This window comes from Pundamilia nyererei, unplaced genomic scaffold, assembly GCF_000239375.1.
Source record: "Pundamilia nyererei isolate P.nyererei 1_Seehausen unplaced genomic scaffold, PunNye1.0 scaffold00427, whole genome shotgun sequence".
In the NCBI taxonomy this organism is placed as follows: Eukaryota; Metazoa; Chordata; class Actinopteri; order Cichliformes; family Cichlidae; genus Pundamilia; species Pundamilia nyererei.
This window is the reverse complement of record NW_005187828.1, coordinates 26,873-33,759: the sequence shown is the minus strand read 5'-3', so window position 1 is coordinate 33,759 and position 6,887 is coordinate 26,873. Positions and strand designations below refer to the sequence as shown.

Here is a 6,887-nt window from a genome sequence, read left to right as displayed (position 1 = left end):
CTCTGCCCTTTTCTTGGTTGCTGTTATGAACAAACAAACAGATTATTCCAGGGTCTCTTTCCAAGAGACGAAAAGCAATATAAGTGATAAATATTACCATTCTGTAGCATATTCTTATATTTCACTTTTACTTGTTCCCATGTTCTAGTGGGTCCTGTTGTGGCTCTAATGTGAAAGGGGATATAACATATTATAATATAATATAATGTAATATAATATTGGATAATATAGTGTGATATGATAAATCTACCCTACCGCTTTGGGTGCCTTGAAAAGCGCTATATAAATCCACTCCATTATTATTGTTATTATTAGATTACTTACGAGTTTATTTGTCAGCAACTTTCTGCCAGCCCTCTCTCCTTGCTTTTGCAGCCTTTGCAGTGTTCCCTTGCGTTCTGATTAAACTCTGAAACTCCTGAAATCCCTCACTCAAGAGTTCTTGCTCTGCTGCCGAAAAATACCGAGCGCGCTCCTTCGACATTTTCGCCGACCAATAAAAGGGTTGCCGATCAATGTTTCTACTATCGATGCGTAGCCCCTTTTACAACACCCAATGATCTCACATTACTTCATCCAGCTATACTAATCGTCAACAACAGGTGTGTTTGGGGAACCGGAATAGCGAGCTCAGAGTTAGCGCGATGATTTGGTCTTGGATGTGTCATTTGATCTTGGATGTAGTAAGCGAGGTACGAAGAACGGACCCCTGGAGACTGTTGGAATGAAGGGGTATCATGAAGAGGCTGTGGGACCTATGGAGTCTTCTGACACCAAACATTTAGACCAGAGGTTACAAACAGGTCGGCCGCAGTGGACCTGGACTGGACTGCTAGAGCAGAAAGTTATGTTTTAATACATGACAGGGCTCTTCTGGATAGAGACCCTGGTCAGGAGTAAAAGTCCCAATCTGAAATACCAAAGGAATCTTTTTTTCCACTTTCTTAAAATATCTGATATATACCTTTACATACATTACCATTCAAATGTTTTTGTGATTGATTGCAATTCAAGTCTTTCAAGTCCAATGATTAGCTTAAAATTGTACAAAGGTAAGTGTTGAACTGCTAGAGGTTTAAAATAATAATAGGGCTGGGTATCGTCACTGATTTCTATAGCTGACTCGATTCTGATTTACAAGGTCCCTATTCAGCTTCTATTTATTTTATTTAATACAGTAGCTTGCAAAAGTATTCGGCCCCCTCTGCACATCACTCTGAACACACCATCCCCACTGTCAAATATGGTGAATCATGCTGCTGCTCCACATCGAAAGGAGCCAGCTGAGGTGGTTCGGGCATCTGACAAGGATGCCCCCTGGGCGCCTCCTGGGTGAGGTGTTCCAGGCATGTCCCACTGGGAGGAGGCCCCAGGGCAGACCCAGGACACACTGGAGAGATTATATCTCCCGGCTGGCCTGGGAACGCCTTGGTATTCCCCCGGATAAGCTGGAGGAGGTGGCTGGGGAGAGGGAGGTCTGGGCCTCTTTGCTTAGGCTGCTGCCCCCGCGACCCGGCCCCGGATAAAGTGGATGAAGATGGATGGATGGATGGATGGATGCTCTGGACATCAGCGGGGACAGGGAAGCTGGTCAGAGTTGATGAGAAGATGGATGGAGCCAAATACAGGGCAATCTTGGAAGAAACCTCTTGGAGTCTGCAAAAGACTTGAGACTGGGGTGGAGGTTGACCTTCCAGCAGGACAACAACCCTAAACATAAAGCCAAGGCAACAATGAAATGGTTTAAAACAAAACATATCCATGTGTTAGAATGGCCCAGTCAAAGTCCAGATCTAAATCCAATCGAGAATCTGTGGCAAGATCTGAAAACTGCTGTTGACAAACGCTGTCCATCTAATCTGACTGAGCAAAGAAGAATGGGCAAGAATTTCAGTCTCTAGATGTGCAAAGCTGGTAGAAACATACCCTAAAAGACTGGCAGCTGTAATTGCAGCAAAAGGTGGTTCTGGCAAGTATTGACTCAGGGGGCTGATTAATTATGCAAACCCCACTTTTCAGTTATGTATTTGTAAAAAATGTTTGGAATCATGTATGATTTTTGTTCCACTTCTCAGGTGTCCACCACTTTGTGTTGGTCTTTCACGTGGAATTCCAATAACATTGATTCATGTTTGTGGCTGTAATGTGACAAAATGTGGAAAAGTTCAAGAGGGCCAAATACTTTTGCAAGCCACTGTATCTATTATACGTTCAGCCCCAGTTTAAGTTTCATGCTTTCCGCCCCCCCGTTTCAGACTTTATAATGTGTGTGTATGGGACGGAATGTTGGAGGTTAGAGTGAGACAGCTCAACTACTAGAGTGGGAGAAGGGGGAAAATTTATGTTAAAATCTTCTCTTTAAACTGCGTGTCCGCAGTGTCTGTACAATAGTGGTGGTGATTTTATTTTTGCCACCTTTTATGAAGTACCGATGTTTCTCACTGCACTGGCTGAGCTGCTCCTCCATTAGACTCTATTCCCAGTTGCCTGTGACAGCAAACATCTTCATTTTTCTATTCAGTGAGATTTATTGTAGGGCATTGTTTTTCAACCTTTTTTGAGTCGCGGCACATTTTATAGATTAAAAATATCCAGTGGCACACCACCTACCAAACTTGCTCCAAAATCACACATTGTACCTTCATACAGTACATATAATGGCAAGTTAGTCTCTCAGTTTGTTTATACTCACTCAGTGTGAAACCTGGGCTAGTCTAGATGAACATAAAGATGATATTCTGGCAGGAATTGAAGAAAAGCATACATGAAGTTCTTCCTTAACAGTTCTTAATCTCTCTCTGTTTTTAGTTTTTATAGCAGCCATGCTCGAAAAGCTTTGCTCACATAGATATGTTGTAGAAAATGGGAGCAATGTCAAAATGGCTCTGTTTGCAAGAATGGGGAACTCCTTGGCAGCAGTCAACCAAAAGCTGTCCAAAGATAGATCAGCAAAGCTCAGCTTTAAACCACGGTGTTGTCTCAGTTCAGTTAGTTCCTCCTGCTCCTGCAAAGTCATATCCTTTCTGAAAACTGCTGCTGAGCTATATGGGCCCCTTACCCAGTCAAGGCATTCAGTGGAGACTGAGGGGAAATAATTGGACAACTTCTCCTCGAGCGTTTTCAAATGTTTACCTATTATTTCACATAGTACGGCAGTTTTGATATCTCCTTGCCATTTCTGGGCGACTGGGAACATGCCAAGGTTGGCATTTTCAAGATGTTATTGCCAGAAATGCACCTTTGAACGGAATCCATTTATTTTATCTGTGCTTCTAAACAGGTTTTCATCTCAGCCCTGCATTCGTATGTTGAGTTCATTCAAATGCTGAAATATATCTGCCAATAACTTGCAAGCACCTTTGCATCATTGTACCTCTCCTCACTCAAAAACACTTTTAGCTCTTGCAGCTCATACACACGGGCAGTACTTTGCCGCGTGACAACCATCGGACCTCCGTGTGGAGCAATAAGGCTGTATGCTCCGTTCCCATTTCCTCGCACAGAGATGCAAATATGCGGCTTTTCAGAGGTCTTTTCTTGACTAAGTTTACCATGCGCACAACATCATCCAACATAGGAGCTAGATCTGCTGCTAAAGTCTTGGCAACAGCGCCTCACGGTGCAGAAAACAGTGTGTAACAATAACATGCGTGTATCACTTTCACTCTGCTAATGAAACCTTTGGTGTGCTCGACCATGGCTGCTGCTCCATCAATGAAGACACTTATGCAGTTATCCCACTTAACTCCTCCTTGTTCAAGACATTCAGATGTAACCTGAAAAATGTCCTCTCCTCTTGTTTTTTCTGGCAGTGCCTTGGAAAATAGAAAGTTCTATTTACCAAGGTGTTATTGCACTACCCACTGCCACCCACAGACATGAAAGAGTAATTACTCTACCAGTCACTGCATTGAAAGCACAGATGCTCAGCAATGATTTTATTACTTGTAGTTAGGGCTGGGCCATATTATACCGTTCACGGTAATACCGGTGCAATGTTAGGCAACGATAAGAAAATGAAATATTTCGATAGAATATGGGTAAAATGCACGTGCGCAGTTCCTTTGTTTTCATATCCAAGCGGGCCGTCGTTATTGTATTTGTCGGACTAAGGTGCTCTTAAATTTGGGAGTAATCTGGGTCCTAAACTCCGTCCCTTCAGGTCCCAAAGTCAAACGAACACTGCAGCATCACTGAGAGTTAAAAACTGTTTCACTAGTTACTTAAGCATGATATAGCACGTACTGACAGAGAGATTTCTGAAAAAATTCAAACGTACTGCTCTGCTGTCACTTCCAACATAAATGAAGACAGAAAACTAAACAGCAGTGACGTTTGTAGGGTTACTGAAGTTGGGCTAGGTGGTATATAATGACGTGCTACGTGATCGCTAGCGACACGGCTATGTTAGCATAACATAAACAGTGAAGCTCCAGGATGAAAGCTACCATTTTTCCACTCAATAAAGGTTAACGTGAAGGTTCCTGATGGTTAGAGACAAATGCAATCGCACGGACCAAACTTCAGTCAGGAGAACAACTGACATAATCCATCCACAATATGAGGTTAGGGTTATTAATATACTGCAACAGAATAGAGCAGCTGTGATAAAATACAGCATTAATGAATCAATGGTACAGAAGTGGAGGAAGCAAGAAGAATGAGTTGAGTAGTTTGATTTATCTGACTGCTTTGTTTCGCTTAATGTGTCTTATAATCCCGTGCACCTTATGTTCAGAAAAATACATATTTGACTTTTTTATTTGGCACACTGCAGTTTAATGTTGCAAAGCACCTCTTTTAACTTCAGTGGATATTATACATGGTTATGCTCAGGATATGTCAGCCCATTTCTACTGGAAATGCCTTTTGGTTAAACTTTCAGCAAGGAATTTGCATTTGCACTGTTACATTTTTATATAGCTTTATAGCACATAAAAAAACAGCTTCTTGCTTAAGTGAAAATGAATGGATGGTGGGGGGTTTTTTTGCGCTAGTAAAGTTGTGGAGTTGTATTTTGTCTCGCATCAATTGTATTGTCAATTATATTGTTATCGCAAATTTTCAAATATATATCGTGATAAATATTTTTGGCCATATCGCCCTGCTCTACTTGTAGTAATTATTAAATTGTATTTTTGGACCAATTGTGTGCCGCGGCACAGTGGTTAGGAAACACTGTTGTAGAGCACTGCTGCAGAGCGTTGTATTGTATGGCATTATTGTGCCTCATAGAGTCAGTAACAACTAGGGCTGGGCCATATCATACCGTTCATACAGCACACTTAAAATCAATCCTTTCATTTTTCTGATAATCGACAGTGCCCCTTATAATACTGTGTGCCTTATGTATGAATTCTGGTTGTGTTTACTGACCTCGAAATGATTTTATGTGGTACACAGCGCTCGAAAATCTGTCAAATGTTTTAGTATGACTTTGCTAAGCTACGAACCCGCACCGCTTGATGGATTGTCGGAGCATTACGGCTATCGTAGGCAGGAGCCTCGCAGAGTGATACATACTGTGCTTCAACATAATATTACCGTATTGTGTGTGTATAACCTCTTTTTAAGTAAAAAAAACAACAACAAACGTACAGCTTATTGCACCAGCATGCATCTGCTCTTATATAATTATCATTAGTTTACAGCTTTAAGTGTTTAAGGTATGTGCTAACTAAAAATAAAGACAAGATAATATAAATTTTAATGAAATTTGCAGATTATTTTGGTGAAGTTGAATAAACTCCGTCGTCTGCTCCTTGCTATTTAAAATATAACAGGACACCGGAGTATATTCTTGAGCATCTCAAACTTAAGATAATCAGCTGTCTGCTTGATGTTTATTCAGCTGTGTAAAAACGATAACTTTAATCTCAGCCAAACCGATTTACTCAGGAACAAATAAAATACTGAAAAAAAGCCAAACAAAACTGAAAGAATAATAAGAGTAATATTAAAACTAACTAGCTGCCGCCATTGTTGAAAATTGAGTACGGCCGCGCTATGAATTCTGGGACACAGCTTCTTCTTCTTCTGGGTTTAACGGCAGCTGGCATCCTTGTGCATGCAGTGCTGCCATCTTCTGTTTCAGTCCGTTATTACACTCTTGAATCCTACTACTTATTCCTGCGAGGCGTCGACTATTAAATTGGATTAGTCCACGATCATGACTAGTCGACTAATCTTGGCAGCCCTACTTCATATGAAGGAAAACAAATAGGTGAACACAAATGATTAAAATAAATAAGGTGCTGAATTGCTGGAAACTCCAGTCAGACAAAATGACAGGGGCCGAACAGAACATACAGACGAAAACAAAATTAGCTAAGAGAGAGAAACCCTGTAGACAGTTATAGAGTTAGGCAACCAATATAATTATAATGTACTCACCCTCGATCCCCTCTGATTCAAACTAAAGATCCACGCGCGGAGAAGGAGGCAAGCGGGGCTTTGCAGTTGGACTAGGACTGGTAGAGACAGTGGGCTCACTGACCTCCACTCCCCAGCATGTTACTCCCATCAATCACCACGAGGGCAAGTTATTTGTTTACAGGTGATTTATTCCAAACTGACCGACAGGATGACTTGGCGTTGTCACCGAGAGGCCAAGTAGATATACCTTGCAGAGAGACCAAGCTGCGTGAGGTACGAGAGCGTATATCTTTCCAATCAAGCATCAGAAACAGAAACTTGATCTGCCGGAGACCAGAGGGCGAGCAGTAAGGAAGCTCAGCACAGCCACACGATCTTTGCTTTAGCCGACTTGAAAAAAATATAAAAGTCCCCGTGGAAGACAAAAGTACGATCCACCGTGTTCTAAGCCTACTTTCTGCTCTGTGGACGATTACTTCTTCTTTATGTGTGATGGCGGTTGGCAAACAACG

General features: G+C 41.7%; 1 protein-coding gene across 1 annotated transcript in view; it reads right to left on the bottom strand.

The window, feature by feature from the left end:
• Positions 1-6,887, bottom strand: part of LOC102203239 (gastrula zinc finger protein XlCGF46.1-like) — a 17,358-nt gene extending 10,471 nt beyond the window's left edge. The window contains exon 1 of the mRNA XM_005753424.1: positions 6,394-6,887. The gene's annotated coding sequence lies outside the window, so the exon portion shown is untranslated. The remainder of the gene's footprint in view (positions 1-6,393) is intronic.